This window comes from Vicugna pacos, chromosome 32 (genome assembly GCF_048564905.1).
Source record: "Vicugna pacos chromosome 32, VicPac4, whole genome shotgun sequence".
Taxonomy (NCBI): Eukaryota; Metazoa; Chordata; class Mammalia; order Artiodactyla; family Camelidae; genus Vicugna; species Vicugna pacos.
The window spans coordinates 3,451,425-3,473,770 of NC_133018.1; the positions used below are offsets into that span (position 1 = coordinate 3,451,425).

Here is a 22,346-nt window from a genome sequence, read left to right on the forward strand (position 1 = left end):
GAAGCTACCAGTTTCTTCTTCATTGCTCTTTACCACAGGCCCTCTTGTTTTGAACTTCCTCACACTCTGTTGCAAATAAAATCAGCTCATTTGGGAAGGGCTCAGCGTTCTTTATTTTGCCCTGCCTCTCTCCCTGGGCAAACCCTGAGCCCCGGCTCTGGGCCGGGGGCAGGGACAGTGGTGTCCTCTCTCTGAATAACAACCGTGTTTGGGGAGGGGGCAGTCATCAGGGGGCCTTTGATCTTGGCTTGCTTCTCCCAGCATGGAATCTCCACTTTACAAATGAGCCCGGCCAAGGGTGTGCCCGGCCAAGGCAGAGTCTGTGTGTCACAAGTGAAGCCTCAGCAGGAGAGAGCCCCCGCCTCTTGTCCGACTTACCTGGAGCTTAGCCTCGGCACCAGGCAGCTGAGGGGTGGGGGTGGGATGAGAAATGCTGATGGGCTGGCTCTCTCAGGAAGATGCTGCCTGGACTCGGAGCTGGGTGGAGAGGGTGCCCTGTGTTCTTGGCGGCACCTACTTGGAGTGAAGTTGCCATCATATTGGGCTGGATTGGGGAGGAAGGAAAAGGACATTGTTCAAATGCTGCAGACTCACTGATCTTGCTACATTTTAGAATATTTTCCTGAATAATATTTTTAGTATGCCCTTAAGTCGGTTGCCAGAGACTTTAAACACACATATATGCACTGTAAATACATACAAAGACTATCAATATGTATATATAAAGACTATATTTTATAAAATTTACACATATAAATTTAAAAATTAACATACAAATAATAAACACAAATATATTTCATATTATAATAATTATAAACAATATAATTTATATAATATGAATATAACTATAAATAAATGTATTATAAATAGACAAGTATGAACATATGTTAGTGTAAATATATAACTATAAATATATGAATATATGCACTATTATAAATATATAATTATAAACAAATACCCATTTAAATATTATAAATGTATAATTACAAACATATGAATATTTAAAGACTTTAAATATTTATATGTGAAGACTTATTTTTTAAGATTGATATATACATTTAAAATTAATATAAATAATAAACACAAGTATATTTATGAATTATTATAAATATATGATTACAAACAATATATATCAATATAAATGTGTAACATACAAATATATTTGTGTATTATTATAAATAATTATAAATATGTTTATATTACTATAAATATATAACTATAAACATGTTCATGCATTATAATTATAAACATTAACATATTCATATATTAATATTAACATAAATATATTACTGTAAGTATATAACTATAAACAAATATATATTCTATAAATATATAATTGTAAATGTAAATACATATATGTAAACATTATTATAAATACATATAAAACGATTTTCAAAAAAAAAAAAACAAAAAAAAAACGATTTTCACCATCTCAGCTGGGGAGTGGGTCTGTGGAGCCCTTGGGGTCGCTGCTCCAGAAGTAGACACCATGCCTCCCCAAGTGGTTTTTGAAAATCTAGCAGCGGGCGCCAGCTGGATCCTTACAGGACTCCCAGGGCAGGAAGACTTGGGAACAGATGCCCCTAATCAACCTCCTTTTTTAATTAAAAATAATTTTTTTTGCTGGTCCCACATTAGCTCATGGAATAAAGCTCCTGTTACCCTGAACTTTCACTTTCTGAGCCCTTGGGGTAAAGAGCGCTTGTAAGCTGGTAAGACAGTCCCCCTGGGATTGGGCTCCTCTCCGCCCCATCGCAGCACAGGGAGGACCCCGAGCCCCTTCCAGCGCTCAGCTCTCACGCCCCTTGGAGGACACAGCTTGTGCAGCAACCCTTGCGCCTGGATGGCATTTAGCAGTCTCTGGAGCCCTCCAGCGACGAAATGTCAAAACAACCGTTTTGCGGTAGTTGGGCCACATTTCATTTGGGAAGAAGTGATGTGCGACCAGTTGGGTATGACCATCCTTTACAAGGGAGCAGATTGGGAGCTTGTTATTGAGGGACTAGACTCATTAGCCTGCATCCGTGCCCACAGGCATCCAATTTCTGGGTCCCAGCTACTGGGTCCCTTGGAAATTCTTGATTTCTTTTCCACAGCAGGGAGAGAACTCTGTAGTCTTCGGGTTAATCTCACTCATCCTGGTGGACCCCACCCTCCACGTGGCTGATTGGAGGGAAGAACTTCTGTACCCATCCTTAGTCCCCTCCCCGCAGCGGCCAGCCCAGAGGGAGCTGCCTGTGTTCTCACTTGTGATCTGTCCCCTCCACTTTAAGCCCAGTCGGATGAGGCTTTTCAGCTGGGGGTCTGGTCACCGCACTGGCCTCGTGCTGGTCCTGGTGGCAGCTGGCTGTTTGCATCTGCAGGTCCCAGTCCCTGGAGCCCTCACCCAGTAGAGTCCAGAGGATGGCAGTAGAGAGGACAGGGTGAGCCTGGAAGTTTGGGAGAGCCCGATGCAAATACTGGACTGTCCCCTGGAAAGACCATTTTTCAAGAAATCTTCAATAAAGACCTCCCCCCACCCCCGTCACCTTTTCTGTCATGGAGAAGTGGACTCTTCCCTTTAGCTAATGGTAATTGATTTCCATCCAGACCAGGGAATTGATGTTAGAATTATAATCTGAGACCCTTTAGGTTTTGTCTGAGGACCCGGGGCCGCAGGAGGGCGAGGTCTAGCTAAGCACCCTGAACGCACCGGCAGGCCGCCAAGTGAGGAGAGCAGAGGGCAGGCTTCACTTCTCCCTCCCTGGAGGCCCGGGGCTGGGGTGTTTAAGGGGTGAAGACTAAAGCTGCAGGGCGGTCCGAGGCCCGGGGAGCCCAGGGAAAGGTGATGGGGAAACGGTGACGTGACCGCGCGGCTCTGCGCAGGCGTGACTAAGCCACGGGCTCCGCCCCTTCAAGCTGACGACCCTCAGCACCACCCGAGGGGGGAGTTTTTACGCTCGCGCAGGCCCAGAGCAGGGCTGGGTGGGCCTATCCAGTCTGAAGCAGCTCAGCTGGAACTGGACGGCTGACCCCAGGTTTCTAGGAAACACCTCAGGCAAACACCCCGCTTAGAGGACACGCCCGTCTTACAGGGACCTGATTAGTGAAGGCAGGTGGGATGGATCTGAGCAATCATTAGCCACAGGTGCGCTCTCACAGGGGCGCCCTCAGTCCCCCATCGCTCTCACCCTAGGTGGGAATCTCGGGTGCTGAGATGGAGGGGAGGGGATGCTTAAAACCAGAGAGAGTCTCAGACCAACCAGCAGCCCTGGGGTCCAGGGCTAGATCCCAGTTCCAGGAATGACTCACCTGCAGCACGTGCTGGGTCAGCTGGGTGACAAGTCCTAGGTGCTGTGGGGACCGCTTGGTGTTGCCGTGGTCTTCTGCTAATTCTCCATCACGGGGACGGCTGGGGTCTGCAGTGGTGACCTGCTGGCGGGATGTGGGACTAACTGCCCTATGGCATCACTTCTCACTCCAGGGCCTCAACATGGAGGGAGACTTGCGGGGCCCCCAGTGGGAGCTCCCCAGGTGTTGAGTCTTTCCTGGAGATGGTGGGCCCAGGGACGGACAAGAGAAGGAGCGAGACCTCCAGGGGGTAGGGTGTATGCGGTGGGGTTTCCTACTCCTTTCCCCAGATTCTGGGTCCTTCCCTCCCTGGTCTGGGATGTGCTTGGCTTTGCCACCAGGAGTGACTGTCTCCTTGGCAGAAGCACAGGGAGGTGTTACTGCTGCCCAGCGTGCAGGACTAGGGACAGGGCAGCCGCCAAGAGGGAGCTTGCAGTGTGTGGGGCTGCCACCCAGCTCCCAGCACCGCTGATTGGACACATCTCTTCCTGGCTCTGTGTTCAGTGATGCTCATCAGTAGCTCACCATCAGCCACATGGAAGTATTTACACCGTGAAAACTGGCAAATGCTACAAATTCGGGCTCCCTCCCAACACACACACACGCACAAGCACACGCACACGCACACGCTGTGTTGGTTGTGCACCATTCGGGGCCACTGACTGGGAGACTGAGGCTGGAAAGTTTACTGAATTAGGGGTAGAGCTGGACAAGAACCTTGCTGTGTGAGAAGCACTGGGCTGGGGACGGAGAGAGCAAGTGAACGTGCCCCTCCCCCCTGCCCAGGCTAAGGAGGGAGACCTAACCCTTCCTCGGAGTTGTCGGTGCACCTAGCACTGGGCACACACCTGGGGTTTTGCTGGCAGTGTATGAGAGCTGTAAGGAGGGCTTAGCAGTAGTAAGAGTGTCAGGGACAAAAGCGGGAAAGCCTGAGGGTGTCAAGGGTTGTAAAGATTTAGGGTAATGGAACCTGGTGCAATTCAGCACAGCAGCCACAAGAGGGAGCAGCAACACTGAAAATGTGGGGTCCTTCCGCCCCCCCCCCCCACGGGTCCCATCTCTGGGTATCACATGGAATAGCGTTGTTACTGCTGCATCTGTTGTTACAAAAAGTCACAGTTGGAAACAACCTACGTGCCCAGTACATACTATATATACACACATATAATAGCTATATGGAGATATACTATATATACTATATACACACATATTTCTATGCTGAATATTCAGCAACTAGGATGAATGAACTACATTTACATACATTATTATGGCTGGATCTGAAGAACATAATCTTGAGTGAAACAGCGTAGCCAAATGATACGTACACCGTAAACCCATTATGTGATGACAAGTACTGCATAAACCTATTTACGTAAATTGAAAAACTCGGAAACAAATTCAGATTTCTTACCAGAGCTCAGCGTGACCTGCTGCCTTTTCTGTGTAGGAGTTTGTTCGCTTGTGGTCTCTCCCCGCCTCCTACATGTCCGACAATGACTTTGTTGGGCTTACTTCTGGCCCACTCTGTTTCCACCCTGTTCTTGGAAAAGTAGATTGGTATCTCCACCTTGGAAAATAGTTTTGCTTAAAATGGAGACAACCAAACAACACCTACCACATGACCCAGCTGCTGCACGCCGAGGCACAGACCCGAGAAGAACGGTAACATGTCTCCCCGGCACACAGGTCTGTAGGACTCTGCCTGGTACACGGTGTGTGAGCAACAAACACTTGAATGAATGAATGAATGGATGGATGGTTCAGAAAGGAGAAGATGCAGCCAGTGTAGCCAGCTGGACGAACCTGAATCTGGCCAGCTGGTCACCTGGTCTCGAGTCACAGGGTGTGGCCATGGCCGGTGGGCCGATGTGGCCTGTCCTGGCCAGAAGGTGTAGGAGGCCACTGCTGGTCTTTTGCTCTGGAGTAAGGCCGGATCTACTGCAGAAGGGCCGCCTGGTGCAGAGTGGGGCTGAGTGCTCTGCTGAACTGGCCCCTCAGGGCTGCTGAGGGGAGGCTGGGCCATCCTCATGCCCATTGCCAGCTCCTGTGCCGGATTGAAAGGTAGGAAAGCGGGAAAACGGGGAGGCGCTGTTTCGCTGCAGCGATGCTCCAGCACCTTCTGCTGGCCAAGCCCGGCACTGCGCCAGCTGGCCAAACTGCGGTTTCTGTCTCAGGTGCCCCATCCTTTACCCAAAATTCTCACCCCATCCCGCAAATGCGTAGACACCTGTTGCCAAGAGTCACTGTATCCACAGGGAACTATATTAATTTCTCCTCGTATGCACAGTTCCTCTGCATATTCTGCTAACTTCCAACAGCTTGTATATAAAGTAATACTGAGCAGAAGAAAAGAGACATGGTTGATAAATACAAATACCGAGCAAGGAAAAAAGACGCTACGTCACCACGGTTCCTTTTTTTCCACCGATTGTGAATCGGGTTGCCAGATACAAGACAAGATGCTCCATCAATGAATAAGTGTTTAGTATAATTGTGTTCCAAATATTCCACGGGATGTACACTAAAACATTATCCATTGTTTATCTGAAATGCAAATTTAACTGGGCATCTGTATTTTCATTTGCTAAACCTGGTGACTCTAGTCATGAGGCTATGTTGACATCTATGGTTTCTCTCTCTCTCCGTCTCCCCATTAAATATTTCTCGGTTGTCCTTGGCTAGAACCCCAGCTGGTCATGGGTCTTTACCTGGTGGTGGTGGTGGTGCAGGATCTAAACTTTCTTTCCTAAGAGTCTAAGTACTAAGAAAGACCACGATGCTTAGTGCTCTGGGCTCTAGATAGAGTCCTCTCTGCCCCCATAGCGTGGCCGCCACCCGATTTCTCTTTAGTCATCAGGGCTGACTGGTCCAACCAGCAAGGGAGCCCTTTTTCTGCTTGAGGGTTTCAACTCAGTGGAACCATGTAGTGTCTCCTGGGGGAAGCATGGTTTTCTTGGGGACAAAGATCACCAAAGCAGCAGAGCTCGGAGCTCCGGGACAGAGAGCAAACATCCTTTGGGTGAATTGTTGGGATTAATCATGGAAAAAGCCTCTCTGATTGCTACCCCTTGATTGCCAGCCTCATGTATTCTGGATCTGGGGCGACCCCACCAAATAATGGTCTTTGATTCAAACGATAAACTGCATCCTAGAAGGCAGAAGCCCATATTTCAGGGTGTTAGCTCTCACTTTGTGCCTTCAGTAAGCTATTCCATTTTAAAAAGAAGCCAGCTACTTCCGGGCAACAGGTACATAGTAAAACCAGCCCACTCTGAGCTGCAGTCTTTTGTCATGGAATAAGTTGAGACACAAGGCTGTGGGGACTGCCATGACGGTGGCTAAAGCATGCCAAGAGCGCAAACTATATCCAGAATTTGTAGCCCTCCCAGGATGGAAGAGATGCAGTGGAATCATCCTGCCACCAGGTGGCTGGTCAGTCCCCCAGGGAATTGTGCCATCCTGGGGGTTCTCTCTTGGCAGATCTGCCACTAGGTGACAGCAGTAGCCAGGTCCTCCTTGATGGGGTGGGGACTGTGTAAGCAAGCTCCTGCCCAACCTCCAAACCTGCCATCTCCCGGGAAGCCAGCCAGTCAGGGGATGAAGGCAGAGCAGCGAGAATCCCAGAGAAACAGGGCCAGGGCCTCTGGGGTTTAGGTAGCCCTGTATTCCCAGTGTTTTGATTCCAAATCAGGTGAACCAATAATTCCCTCCTTAGCTGAGGCTATTTGAGCTGGGTTTCCTGGGACCTGCAGGATCACTGACTCCTTCCAGAGCAGAGGTCTGCACACATGCTCCGGGAACACGGAGAGGTGTCTGAAGATTCTGGACCAGCCTCAAATACTGAAAAGGCCAAGAAATTCCACCATACAAAGGCAGGTGAGCTGTTGGAAATGTAAGAAACCCAGACATAACCCCTGTATAATGTCAGTGCTTGGTACATATTTCAGAAATGAATGCTGCCTGAAGAATGTGATTTGGAGAAGAGTTCCCACGGCCAGGCACAGTGGACTCAGTTAACCAGCTGGGTTAAAAGTAAATGGATGGATGACAGATGACTGGATAAAGATGTGGTATATATTCACAATGGAATATTACTCAGCCATGAAAAAGAATGAAATAATGCCATGTGCAGCAACATGGATGGACCTGGAGATTATCATACTAGGTGAAGTAAGTCAGACAGAGAAAGACAATGTCATACAATCTCTCTTATATGTGGAATCTAAAGAAAATGACACAAATGACATTATTTACAAACCAGAGATAGATTCACAGACGTAGAAAACAAACTATGGCTATCAAGGGGGAAAGGGGTGGGGGGAGGGAAAAATTGGGGGTTTGGGATTAGCATACTATATGTATGTAACTATATAACAAATATATATAGTTATATAAGTAACAAATATAGTTGCATATATAGTTATATATATATAAAACAGATAAACAATAAGGATCTACTGTAGAGCACAGGGAACTATATTAAATAACTTGTAATAACCTATAATGGAAAAGAATCTGAAAAAGACTATATATATTTATACGTATAGTTGAATCACTTTGGCATACACTCAACTAACACAACATTGTAAACCAACTGTAGTTCAATAAAAAAAAGTTAAAATTCACCAAAAAATGTAAATGAATGGAAAAAGATACCGTGAAGTTCCTACCCCAAAGAAAGCTGGCGTAGTTATATTGATATCCGTTTGGAAAGTTTTATGGCCAAGAAGCATTACCTAGAATAACTTAAAGAAGATAAAGGCAGATTCGAAGCTTCACTGGCTTGACCTGATGGACTTAGATACAGAACACACATCCAGAGTTATAGTATGTATAGTCCCTTCAAGCAGAAAAGGAACATTGACAATGACAAAAGTTGACCACATACCGGGCTATTAAGTAAGATTAAACAAATTTCAAATGACCGAAATCATTCTGCATGTGTCCTATAAGCCAAACACCACAAGCAAGTGGCAAACTAGGAATCAGTAGCCAAGAGACCCTGGGCATCCTCAGATGTTTCGCAGTAAAGAAATAGGCTCCCAGTGGTTGAGAGAAGGTCTCAAACTGGAAATCGGATGACAGATTGAACTTGAACTGTAGTGAAATCCCTCCATAAACACCGTGTGGGATACAGCTAGCGGATTACACAGAGGAAAACTGATAGCCTTAAAATGCACACAGAAATTTTATACAAAGTGGATGAGCTAAGCACATGTCTCAGAAAGCCAGAAAACAGCAAAAGAGTCTCAAAGAAAAAAAGAATGAAGGAAATAAGAAAGGGAGAGACAAATACTAAAGAAATAGAACATAAATATCCAGTGGGGATGATAAAACAGGAAAGCAGAGAGTTGTCTGTTTTATGATATTACTGAAATTGAAAGCAACTTGGTGAATTTATCAAGAACAAAAGAAAGAAGGCAAACATTACCCATATCAGGAATGAAACGGGGGCTATTTTTCCAGAATGGAATATCTAAAATGGATAATGAGAGCCTATGATAATAGCATTATGCCAATCATTTGAGATGAAATGAGAACATTCCTAGAAAAATCTAATCAAACACATATATTTGAGTCAAGAAGAAACAGAAAATCTCAGTCCTTATAAGGGCACTGCGTCAGTGCTCAAAAGTCTTCCCTCAAAGAAAGCTGACTAGGAGAGCTTCGCTGATAAGCAATTCCAATGTTACATAAATTCCTCTAGAGGATAAAATAATTCATTTCATGAAGTTAACACAGCCTCAATGGCGAAACCTGACAAGGGCAGTGAACGAGGAGCCACAGCTCTGTCTCACTCAGGAATATAGATGCAAACATTCTGAACAAAATATTAACACCTTGAATCCAGCCACTGTACAGGACAATACATGTGGACAAGTCTGGTTCATGTATTCCAAGAAGGCAAGACTGGTTCAACGTTAGAACAATCTACACAATTCGTGACATTAAAAGAGAAAAATCATATCAAGAGATGCAGAAAAGGCATTGGATCAAATGCAACAGATGATTTTGGAAAACCAACTTATCATACATGGACTGTGAGAGAACTTCCTTAATCTGGTGAGATAGTCTTTAAAGAAAACTAGCAGGCATCATGTTTCATAATGAAATGTTTTAAAGTATCCCTTGTGACAAGGCAAGGATGCCCATTACCCTCCCTACTGTTGCACCGGGCACTAGAGCTCCAGCAGAGGGAGTAAGGCACGGGAAAGCAAGGAAATGTGTAAGAACTGGGAAGACAGCAACAACATTGTCATTCTTCACAGATCATATGTTTGTATAGCAAGTCCCACAGAATGTAGATAAATTAGTAGAACCTACAAAAAAGCATATCGAATTTACCAGATCCAATTCCAAATAGAGAAACTTCCTATTTAACAGCAAATGAATAGAAAATATCACTTAAGAAGGATACAGTTCACAATTGCATTAAAAATATCAGTTTACTAAGGATGAATCTAAAGAGATGTCCAAGTCATTTGTTTCTGAGAAAACTCTAGATACAACTTCATTGAGAATTATTACAGCCTGTTAATGGAGGAGAGAGACAAAGAGAGAGAGAGGATATTCATGGATTGAAAGATTCAATACGGTAAAGATGTCAATTTCCCCCCAAACTGGTTGGTAAATCCCCCGGAGAACTGGTTCAAGGAGCAAAATTCCTGTACCTTTTTTTTTAACAGGCAGAAGCGACGGAGCTGATTGTAATTAAAGGAGGCGCAGGTCTTCTTGACGGAGATGAGCTCTCTCCTTCTTCCTGGTCATCTGGGCAGCTTCAAGGTTATGACCAGATCACCTGGTTCCCTTCTCTCTGCCTTTGAGGACTCAGGCCCTGCCCCGAGCTGAGTAGGCGACCTGGAGAGGTCTCCCTGTGGGCACACCTGGCCCAACTTCTGTCCAGACAGCGGGTCCGGGAGGGACTCCCGGACTCTTTGGGGGGGTCACCCCGCCCCGTCCCCCTCCAGTCTTGGCCCGCCCGCCCGGCTCCAGGACTTGCTGCCCTCTTTCGGCCGCCAGGGGTCGCTGTCTTAACGGTGGAAGCGCAGGGGGAACCCAGCGCCCGGGCCCGGAGGAGGAGGAGGGGACCCCGAATAGCAGATTCAGGGACCTCAAAGTGATGCCCCGGGAAACTGAGGTCCGGAGCCCAGGGTCACCCCAGGCGACGGCAGAGTGGGAACCAGGACGTGGGGGCGGGCTTAGTGACCACCCAGTGATGCCTGCCGGCCTCGCCTGATTCTCACTTAACGCTGCCAGGCATGCGCACCGCTGGGGACAAGGTCCAGGGTCCACAATCCGAGGAGGAGTGCGGGTGCGGGACCAGTCTCGGTTTGTATCCGGGTCTGTAAGTGAGACCGGCTGCTCTGCAGAAACGGCTGAAGGTCGCAGTGACCTCCCGTGTCCCCAGGGCTCCAGAGGGGCGTCCGCTCTCCCAGAAGTGCTGACCCAAGAACCAGGGATGCCCAGGGCTTCCCAGTGCCGTGTAAGTGAAGGAAGGACAGGAATTGTCCAACTTCTGTCCGCGCAGACGGGCCGGCACCTGCTACATGTTGCCCTACTTGACTGGTTGGCTCCCAGTCCTAGAGACGTACCTGCAGGAACTTAGAAGGCGCAGGTATGTCGGCATGATGCTGTCCAGGTACATTTGAAAACTTGGACAAATCACAAGGTGCTCAGCGTGCTCTGCAAGGCCCTGAGGGCCCTGCCCCCTTCCTTGGATCCAGCCCCTCTGGCCTCCTTGCTGTTTCTGCAACTTGTCAGGCACGTCTGACCCCAGGGCCTTTGCACTTGCTGTCTCTTCTGTCAGGAGTGCTCCTCCCCAGGCACCTCCCGGGGGTCCCCTCCTTCATTCAGGGGTGGCCTCTCGTAACCATTCATTGAAACCAACATTTGTCACCCCTAACCCCTTCCTTTCCTAAAGAACTCTTCACATTTTACATGTTGCTTGTCCAGCCGGCCTCACCCACTGGAACTTTGCTTCAGGACTTGGTCTCTGAGGCCCCTGTCACATCCCAGGGCCCAAGACAGTGCTGGGCTTTGGAGCTGATCAGGGGCTACGTATGGAATGGGTGACGCTTGTTTCTTTGGGAAGCAGGAACCATGGGCCTGGGGGACAAGGGGATCTACTGTGACAGTTTTTTTTCTCTTGGGTGAAGATCTGAACTTGTGGACCACGGGTTAGCGTTTCTTGCTTCTGTGTGGCTGATGTCTCGCGTCTGTGTTAGTGGTCTTGGCATTTTTGTGTTTCCCTAAAGCCCAGGCCCCTCCCCTCTCGACATCCCATCCCTTCAGCACAGAGGAGACCCGGCTTGGAGACCCTCTGGTCTGGAGATTCCTCTCCCCAAGGTGCCTCTTCCCTCCTGGAGAGCTGTGCACATGTATGAGGGGGTGGGGGTACAAGACACCCTCTCCACCCAGCTCCTCTTCCCCGGAGGGCCCAGCCTCTGGGCTCTAGCAGGGCCTTCAGAGCTGGAATGAGCTGGAATCTGAGTTGGGGGCCAGGCCTCCACCACTTACCTGCTGGCTGACCTTGGCCAAGTCACGATCCCCACCCCCACCTCATCCTACTACTCCGTGGAAGGAGAGAACCATCTTCCTAGACTTGGGCATCTGGGATTTATGATGATCAATCCTGGGTCTTTATAGATATGACTGAGACCTTTTAGAGAAGTGACAACAGTGGCCACTAGAGGGCACTGCCAGCTGGGGCCTCTGTGTGTGCACGTGTGTGTGTGTGTGCACATATATGGGTGTGTGTGCAAGTATCAGTGTGTGTGCGTGTTCGGGGGGCACTGTGCAGGGGCACGGGTATGTTGACCAGGAATGCAGATGGGACACCTCCGTGTGGCCCGTGAGGACAGTCAGGTGAGGGTGGTGATGTACCTGTGCAGGTGACACTCCAGTGCGGTGCATGGTGACCCCCTCCCTGAACTTGACCATCCTGCCCCCAGGTCAGCTCCTGACAGGCCCAGGTTTCAGGCCCCAGGCGTGGACCTGAGGCCTCTGGGGGAGAGCAGAGGGTGAGGCCTGGTCCATCTGGGGGTGAGTGTGGGGTGTGGGGCAAAGGGCCCACGCTGCTACCTGAGGCCTGGAAGTGGGGGCAGCAGCAGGGGGGTTTGGCTTCTCCCCTCGGACACGGAGGATTCTTTGTGTTTGAGACAAATAAGCACCAGACACCCTGCCTGCAGCCCCCTAGTTGCTGTCTGCTCAGGGCGGGACCAAGACTCACCTACAGAAAGGTCAGTCAGGCGCTGCCCCTGAGCCTGGATCATGGCTGTGGGTCTGGGAGGGAAGCTGAGAGGTGGAGCTGCGCAGGCCCCGGGGGCAGGCAGGTGCTGGGCCTGCAGGAGCCAAGCCAGGCTGGGGCCCTGAGCAGAGAGGAGCCTGGCCGGGAGGCCTGCAGACTCTGGGGGGGTCCTCAGCTCAGAATAGCCAAGGCTGAGTCTTAGGGTGCAGGTCCTGGGGCTGAATCCGGCCGAGTGGGGGTCCTCAATGCCAAGGGCATGTGGGCGCCGTCAGTGGGGAGAGCACAGGTCCTTGGGTCCAGCGGCTGGGCTCACAGTGCGACCTGAGCAAGTCCTACATCCCCTGTGGGCCTTGGTTTCTCCTGTGCTGAGTGGGTGCAGCCTGATCTCTGAGACCTCTTCCAGGTTCCCTAGTAACCCCCCACCTGCTCTGGCTCCTGGGGCTGCCAGACTGGGCAGCCAGGACCCGTGATGGGCCTGGCAGCCCAGGCTCTGAGACTCCCCTGGATGTGCTGGGGCTGGAGGTCTCCCCTCCAAGGCCTCCATCAAGGGCAGCTGCCCCAGGAAGGCCAGACTGGGGCCTCAGTTCTCAGAAACTGAGGGGCCATGTGTACCTGAGGCAGAGGGGACAAAACCCCTTCCCTGGGCTCTGACTGTGGGACCACCAACAGGGTCCTTCCACAGCTCCACCTGTGCAGATCCCACAGACCCCAGCCACTGACCTTGGGTCACATCCCTAGCCCCCGACTCCCAGCACTCGCACCCTCCCAGCGCCCCCAGGGCAGCTGGGGCTGAGCTCACAGCCCTGAGGTCCGCGGGATGTCAGAGGCACAGTGTCGAGAGAAAGAAAACACCCAGCCTAACTCAATCTACATGAAGCTGAGAAATGGATGGTTTAAGGGCACCCAGAGGACATAAAACTGTAAGGAAAAGTAAAGAGGTGATGAACTCTGGGGCTTTAGTGACCTGATTTCTGGTCACATTCTAGCCTGTGAGGTTAATTACTGGGAAATTCACATCAGCTAGACTTGACCGTCTTGAAATGAACACTCATAAGGTTGTGCAACCATCACCACGATTGTTACTACATTTTAAACTTTGCAGTTGCTTTTTATTTATTTCTGTTGTGGTTTTCACTGTTTACAGCTAAAATAGGATTAAAATAGAAGGAAATCCATCAAAATATGAGTGGCGGCTCCTCTGGGTGAAATACGCGGGGTGAATTCTTTCTCTCCCGTTTGTTTTTCTGTACTTTTCATGTTGTTTACAGTGAGCAGCTGTTATTTTAAAACCAAGACCAAGACCAATAAACTCTATTTTAAGAAGAGCTCAGAAAACAAGAAGGTGATGCTCTTTCACGCTGGCTGACACCTGGGTCCTCGGAGCTCATCTACACCCTGTTGCCTCCACCTGGACCTGGAGTTTGGGGGTCCCGGAGGCTGCAGCACCTCTCTGCCAGGATGGCCCCCAACACAGGAGGGAAAGCTCTTCCAGGCTTGGCAATTCCCCCCTAGATTGCTGTTCCAGGCCCTGTAACTCCACGTCACACTTGTGTTTGCTAAACTCTATGTCCCTCTGCTTTTGTTAGCCTCAGCTCGTGAACTGGAGACCTGCAGGTCCCCTGGGAGAGTGGGTGAGATGTTTTGCCACCAGCCACTACTTCTTTCTCCCTCCACTTTCATTTATTGCTAAGGCCCTCTTATAAGAACCTTGAGAAACAAATTCAAAATTAAAGCTGAAATTCCTCTACAATCCAACTGCTCAGTCCAAATGGTGGCCCCTGAGATCCTCCTGCCATGCCCCCGACTTTGTGTGTGTGTGTGGGTGATCTCAACCTGGTGCACGCTGCTACCAGGTGGCAGTAATCCTATCTCAGACGTTGAGTTCCAAGACAGGCCCCTGCTTCTGGTCAGGAAGGGCTTCACACTGGACTGAATGCCTGTGTGCTTTGCTCTCCTGTGACCCACCGAGTTCTCATGGGTGGGCGTCAAGTCTCTTTCCTTAAGGAGGGTCTTGAATTAGATCAGTGTGGTCAGCCCTCTGCAGGCCATGGTCTCTTTTCTGCACAAAGCCTTGGAACTCACGCCACAATGCACACTTATAAAGACACATCGCAGGGCTATCAAAGAAATGTTCACATATTGAGATACAGGGAAGTCATTCTGGCTTATACATGAGTTAACTTGAATTTGATACTAACTAAAACAGCCTGTTTGTGGCCCAACAAATATACGTTGTACATCTGCTTTAATTATGTAAGAAAAGGGTACATTGACCAGAAGTAAAGAATGTCCCTGTTAGAAATAAAGATTAAATGTCCTTCTTCCTCGCACACCGTATTATACCTGCTGTCCATGTAGGTGCTGGTCTGGGTTTTTTAAACCTTGAAGAAGTGTATCCCTGACTTGTTTAATGTTCTTTATTCTGACAAGACATAAAACTGCACTGGAAACCATGCTTCTCTGGGGCAGTTTCTCAGAGCCATCTGGGAAGCGGGCTTCCAGGCTTGTCCTCAGTTTGGCTCAAATAAACATCTTTTCTATTCTTATTATTGATTGTTAAGTGATTATTCTCATTGACAAGGGTTTCTCAAGCCCCTGAGCTAGATGTTCTGGGACCGCTCCAGGATCCGGGCCCCTGGGCTCAGAGAGGAGGGCACTGGGCCTCTTCTTTGGGACCCCGGTGGGTGGACCTTGGATCCATCCTTGCACCCTTGCTGGGTGCTGTGCTGAGTGCTTCCCTGAATTATCTGCCTGAATCCTCTCACAGCCCTGAGGGGTAGCTGCCACTATCAACACCTCCTCATCACAGAGGAGGACCCAGGGAGGATGTCACCTACCCAAGGTCACACCCCTGGAAAGTGATGGAGCCGGGACTAGAACCTGGGTCTGTCTGGGTTCCAAGCTCAGGCTCTTACCACAAGCTGGGATTCAAGCCAGGCGGGGAGTCAGCTCCATGACCTGCAAGGTCCTTCCAGCACTGAGAATGCATTTGAGAAGCCTCTTGGGTTTCTAAAGCATCTTCATGCGTGTGTGTCCTTCCAGGGTCCTTCCCCACTGCTTGTGAGGTGGGCAGGGCTGGGCCTGACATCCTCTTTGCCTGTGAGGGGACAAGGCTTAGGGGCATTAAGGAAATGGCCCAAGGTCACATCAAGTCAGGATCAGAGCTGAGATAGGTGTTGGGCTAAGTCCTTTTCCATGGAGCTGCCAGGCACTTGTGTTTCTCATGATTAGGATCTATCCACCCACCCAACTATCCATCCATCTATTCACCCATCCAACTATTAACCTATCTATGAACCCACTAATCTACCCACTTATCCACCCATTCATCAACCATTCATCTGTCATCCACCCATCCATCCATCTATCCAACAACGTATCCACCCATCCACCTAAACAGCCATCAATAATCCACCTACTTCCCCATCCATCCACCCACCCACCCACTCATCCTCTACCCACCCATCCATTTCTTCCTTCCTTCATTCCCGTCCTTGTTTATTGAGACTGTTTATTGAGAGCCTTGAAGTTACCAGGCACGGGGCTGGGGGTGAGATGCCGAATTTGCAGACTTGGGAGGGGCAGCACCTCTTCCTTTGTCCTGCTGAGGCAAAAGGCAGGCAGCCTGGAGCGATGGCTGTTTGGTTCCTGCCCTTTTGGGCTCTGGGTCACAGCACCAGACTCACTGAATTGGCTTAAAAACTGATGTTTTTCTGGGGAGAAAGTGAGGAGTGAACAGTGAGGGGTGGTGTCTGTCCTCATGTCACTTACAGAGCTGATAGCTGGCAATGGCCTTAAGTGGAAAGTTTAAGTGGTGATTTTAGGAATATAAGAAAAGAGAGAAAACACATACAAACCCTCATAGCTACCATAAGTGTAATTAGAATGGACAAGCTCTATGTAATGCAGAGTGAGTTGCCAACAGTAATTTCTAACCTAATTAGCTGCCAAAATAAACTGCTGTCTACGTGGCAGAGAAGTTTGACAACCCAGGACTCCCCACTTCCACAGACCATCCTCTGATCTACTGCATAATTCTTCCTGTCCAAAGGACTGGTCAAAACTCTTGAAGTCCCTTCTCATCTGCTTCAGGCAACCCCTCTTTCCTTCACAACTTTGGCTGATCCTGGACAGTGTTCCATGCTAATCTGCTTTACTTGTAAGAAGGTTTTTATTGCTCTTTGCAGAAATTGCTTAAATGTCTGCTTTGCAATGGCCCACGCTTACGTTTTTAACTGTATTTAAAAGGGGGTGCTGTTGTCCAGTCCTCTTTGCCCAGAGCCTGCTGCTGGGCGTCCAGCCTCCTGGAATACCTTCTCTCTTTTTTAGGGGCTCAGTGACCTTCCTGGTGTCTGGATGTGGAGTTAGAGCTGTGGGAGAGTTTTCATGGATTTGGATAGAACCTAAGACTTAGAGGAAAGAATCCATTTTAAAATGACCTCTTTCCACGTACATTTCCACGATTGCATCACTGCCCAAGAGGGATGGCTGTCTTTTCAGCAATGTAATCCCAACCCTGCACCCAGACTGTCACGGATACAGCAGGCAAGCAATACACATTTTTTAATGTTAAGTGAATTGGACTAACTATACTTACTTAAGTGAAAAGAAAACCCTTGTTTTTTCATAATTACCCAATGAATATATAATCATTGTAGAACAATCAGAAAAGTCACATGTACCAAATGTAAACCAACATAACCTGCGGGTCCACCCTCCCCCCCCAGGAAGCCCCAGGTAAGAGGTGTGGGCCTGGATACAGATGTAGACAAAGAGACACCCACTCACATGGGCCAGGTTGACAGGCTCTTGGGAGTAATATTTTCATGATGCTGTTCAAACTTTCGAATATACCATTTTTAGAGAGTCTTCGATCTTAACTCAGTGTGCTGTTTTGTTTTCTGATGATAAAAATCATCGATGTTCTTTGAGAAATCAGAAAGTGTAGAGATTCATAGAGAAGAAAATAAACACCTATGATGAAAAAAATAAGAAAAGGAATATATATCTGTATAACTGAATTACTATGCTGTACGCCAGAAATTAACACAGCATCGTAAATGGACTCTACTTCAATTAAAAAAAAAAGAACACAGGAAAAAAAAGAAGAAAATAAACATCTGATCCCACTAGCAGGGCAGACCGTGTGCCGGTGTGTACCCTTCTGGACTCTTCTCTGTACACAGGCATGGCCTCTTCACAAAGCTGGGCTCAGATGAGACCTCCTCTCGTCACCTGCCTGAGTCCCACTGTCCCCCGCAATGGGATCCGTCTGTGGCACATCCCCAAGGCTGTTTGGAGCTGCGGACATCAGCCTGTCTGAACGCATTGCTGTTAGAAGTACAGGGCAGGGCACACCTCGGGGTCTTGGGGTGCAGGGCCGATGATAACTCCCGTGGGCAGGGCTGCTAGGTCAGAGGACACTGCGTCCCCAGGCCATGGGCATGGGGACGAATTCCCTCCTGAAAGGCTGGACTGTGTCTCTTTGGGGCCACTCAGAATCAAGGGGTCTTGGGAAGTCCATACGCCTGTGCTCACCCCCATGCCCACCCATCCATTCTCTCTGCTGCCAGAGGCCCAGGCCAGAGCCCCCCACCCTGGGGCCGACTCACTCAGTGGTCCTGGTCATGCCTTCCCAGCGGCCCTGCTGACAGTGGGGCCACCACTGGCCCCTTGGGGTCGGGCCCTCCAGGATTCCAGGACCCAGGGGGGAGCCTGGGAGGATGCGGGGAGGCAGCCAGGGGGCAGCACCAGGCCCAGGCCGGGGCTGGGAGGGGGCTGGATGCTGGGGAAGAGCTCTGCTACTCCCACCTGTGAGCTGCATAAACATCCGGCTACAGCCCTGAAACTGTCCTGTCCCCACCCCGGGCCGCACCTGGCCCTGTTTGTCACCCATCCCACGCTCTGCTGCCCACGTCTCAGTTTCTCTTCCCCTTACTTCTCCGGTTTGTCACCCTGAGTTCTGGTTTCAGCCAACGCAGGGTTAACTTTAGCCTGGGGATTCCCAGGGGTGGCCAGCTGCAGACAGGGCCACCACTCCACTCCCACCTCCTTGCCCTGGACCGACCCCTACTTGCTCTGACCTCGGGCCTCTCTGCCCCTCCAGGCCTAGAGTCTCTGCACCAAATCCTTCAGCCAAGAATCCTACAGTTTTCCTACAATTTCTGGCCCATGGGGCCCCTTACCCAGCACTTCCTGAGCAGAGGGGAAGGCTGGGGCCCAGAGAAGGGAAGCAACTTGCCCAGGGTCACACAGTGTGTCAGAGGCATCCCCGGGCAAACACCCAGGTGGTGACAGCAATGGCTTGGGTGGGTGAGGGTCTCCGTGGTCAAGGCACATCTCAGGCATCAGTTCCTTTAATCCCCAAGCCCTCCCTGTGGGAGAGAGGCTGGTTATCACCCCCGTATGGACAAGGAAGCCAAGGTCACAGAGGGAAGCAAATGGCCCAAGGTTAAGGGCTGAGCGGGCTGCGTCTGGGGGTACCCCTACCCATCCACCCTGAGGTCTGCGCTCCCGGCGAAATCTCCCCCTGGGACCTTTGCCACGGGCCCTGGCGGGGGAGGGGGAGGGCCCCCCGAGTCCACTCTGGGGCCTCCTTTCTGCTCCCCTGGAACAGGTCGGGGCTGGGGAAGGATGGAGGGAGGTGGCCCCACATGAGCATATCTGGGGCTGGGCAGAGGGCAGGTCTCCATACAGGCCTTCCTGAACTTCCCACGCATCAGATGGGAGGCCCAGGCTGGGAGGTGGGACACCAGGAGCTGGCTCTGTCTTGCTCTCCGGGAGGTTAATCATTTTGGGCCTCAGTTTGCCTCCCTGTGAGATGAGACCATGATCCTGGCTGTCAGCCTCATGGAATCTGTGAGTTTCTCAGCTGGGTAATGCATGTCCCATGTTTTATAAGTGGTCTGGGGACAATAGGCCACTCCAGAGTCTCAGGGCCCAGCTGCCATTTGGAATCGCAGATCTGGTCAGGACTGAGGCCTCTGTCCCCAGACTCACCTCCTCTGAGCCCCATCCCTGCCCCTCTGCTGGGCTCCGGGGCTTGGGGCACTCTTGCCCACCGGCCAGGCTCACTGTTTGCATTCACACCCTTCCCCACCTCATCCTGCCTGTGGCACAGACCCCCGTCCACCCCGGAGAGCTCTGGGCCCTCCACTCCAGGGCCCCTCCCTGCGCCTGCCTCCCAGCATCCTCTGCCATCCCTCTCTGCCCACTGTCCCTGTCTGTGTCCGATTCTCCCTCCTTCCCAGGGCAGGGCCCAGCCACGTGGCACAGAATGCCAGGGATTCCTGGGTGGTGAGCAGGGGAGCGGGGCAGGAAGCGTGGGAGACAGGAGTCTGGGGTCTTGGAAGAGGAGGGCTGGGGTGCTCTGGGGGCCCGTGTGCTGCAGCCACCTCTGTGCCTTTGCTCATGCTGAACCCCCAGGAGGCCTTTCCTCCCTCTGCCTGTCCTGCTCCACGGCCCTGCTTTGAGGTGGTGAAGTTGCTGCTGCTCCCAGACCCCCTTTGCTGACCGCCCAGGACCCCCTCCCCTTGTCTTCTCCACTACTGTTTGCTGCTGGGGGAAGGTCTTGCCAGTGCCATGAGCCCTGGGCTGAGCAGGCTCCTTGGCTTAGCATCACCCTCCCAGGACCTGACCTGGGCCCACAGGGGAGGTGAGGGGTGATGGAAGTGAACAGAGGGGATGAGCTGATTGATCATGGCTGGGGTGAGGGCTGCATGCTCCCAGGCTCGTGAGGTGGGTACTTGCTCCCAGGACATGGTGCTACCCCTGTGGCCTGCAGGCCTGGCTCCTGGCTTCCCTGGGCTGGGGGACCTACTGGCAGTGTCTCCTGAGAATGAGCTGGTGAAGTGCCACCATCTTTAGGGTGAACTCAGGAAACTGTGGCTGGGTCCTTACTTGGTCCCCCACCTCCACTCCCATCAGGACCTCAGATCCCTTGAAAGTTCTGAGAATCTCTCTGATTGGGGAAGGACAGGGAGGAGAGGAGAGGAGAGAGGGAGAGTCAGCCTGGATGGATCAGGGAAGCCTATAATGGGGGCTTTGGGGGGGTCTGGTCACCCACAGGGCAGGGGCATCAGGCCTCACCGCTCTGGCCCGTCTGTCACAACTCTTGCCCTCTCTTTAGTTTCAGCATCTCCACTCAGCACGGGGCAGACTGGGCAGGAAACGAGGTACCCAGTTTACAAAGCACCCTCCTTCTATGGTGAAGGATGAACATTCCAGGTCTGACTTTGGCCTTGACCGGGCCAGTCCCACCTGGATCATGTGTAACTAAGAGCTCCACACAGGCCAGACCCCCATAAGGCCTCAGGGATGCTTTTTGGATGGTGGATGGATGGATGGATGGATGATGGATGGACGATGGGTGGACAGACAGATGTATGGACAGATGGATGAGTGATTAACCAACCTAAGGTCCCGTCCACTGGAGGAGGACCCTGTGAGTCCTCACGGGGAACAGTTACGCTTCTGGGATCTCTGTTATTACCCCAGTCCCAGGGCCCCCAGGGCAACAAATGAGGGTCCCCATTTCTCTCCCCTTCCCCGTACTTGGCCCAATACCCCTTCCTGAAGAGTCCCAGATGTGGGGGCAGCAGGTGAGGTGTGACCCATAGTGTCCCACGTCCAGCCCTGGCCAGGCCTGCCCACCTGGGGCTCCTCTGAGTTCCAAGTGTCTGGCGGTGCCCACGGTCGGCCGCAGCTCCGTTCCTGGCATTTAGAAAGGTTCCTGGGGGCTCCACAATTCAGGACTGAAAATGCTGCTTCTGACAATTGATTCGTGTGATTGCTGCCCTGCTCAGGCCTGGGCACAGGGGCTTGGGCGGCCTGGATGCTGGGATGCAGCCCCCTTCTCCAGCTGGGCTGGCAGAAGCTTCCAGAACTGGAGCCACCCCTCCCCCCCACCCCGGGTAGAGGGCAGCACCTGCTGCCAGGGCCGAGCCAGGCGGGGTTTCCTGGCTATTTCGTCAGCGTCAGGGCCTCTTGGTTTCGCCAGGGCAGCTGCAGGGGGTGAGGGTGTGGGGCACGTGGGGAGCCCAGGGGTGCTGGCCTGAGGCCGGCTGGGGTCAGAACAGGCCAAAGCCAACGGCCACAACAGTCACACACAGCGATGAGCCAAACGTCCATTTTCCATCTGACCGTCCCTCCCGTCCCTCCAGGGAGTGAGGTTCCATTAACCCCAACCCGACTGCACAGAGGGGACATGGGTCCCCAGCCACCAACCTGGAGTCAGGGCTCTCCTGGCCCCTGGCTGCCTCCGTGCCTGGCACCCCCCACCCCTGCCCTGCCCCACCCCCACCCCGGATGGTCTTCCCAGTGCGGGAGCCTGTCCTGCACAACACCGTCTCTCTCTCTACAAGCCAGTTCCCTGTCCGCCACCACTGTCTTGAGCCCCCGCCTGGGCTACATTGCCACCACTGAGGTCCCTGCACGTGTATGGGCTCAGGAAAGGGCTGCTGGGCGGTGGCTTTGCTTTGGGCCATGTCCACATACACTAGGAGCCCTGCCCGACCAGAAAACCTGGGGTGGGCTCAGACTGGCCTGGGGTCCCCCTTCCCCAGCCGCAATGCCCTGCAGCCGAGGCCCAGCACCCTCCGAAGCATCCTCCCTCCTCCCAGGATGCTCAGGAGACCCCGACGTCTCCCTGGCAGGCTGGGCCCTGGGTGGGCAGGGATGGTCCATCCTGGTGAGGACCCGAGGGTGGTTCAGGCTGTGGTGCCAGCACAGACCCAGGCACAGGGGATGCCAGCCCTGACATCCCATGTAC

At 51.4% G+C, this 22,346-nt stretch overlaps 1 long non-coding RNA gene across 1 annotated transcript; it reads right to left on the minus strand.

Annotated features, from left to right (window-relative positions):
* Window positions 1-384: 384 nt before the first annotated feature.
* LOC140690929 (uncharacterized) lies at window positions 385-6,279 on the minus strand. The gene is made up of 4 exons (XR_012066311.1): window positions 4,742-6,279; window positions 3,292-4,427; window positions 2,248-2,471; window positions 385-544 (listed from the first exon to the last, which is right to left on the minus strand). It is a non-coding gene; the product is annotated as an uncharacterized lncRNA (long non-coding RNA).
* Between the last annotated feature and the right edge of the window lie 16,067 nt (window positions 6,280-22,346).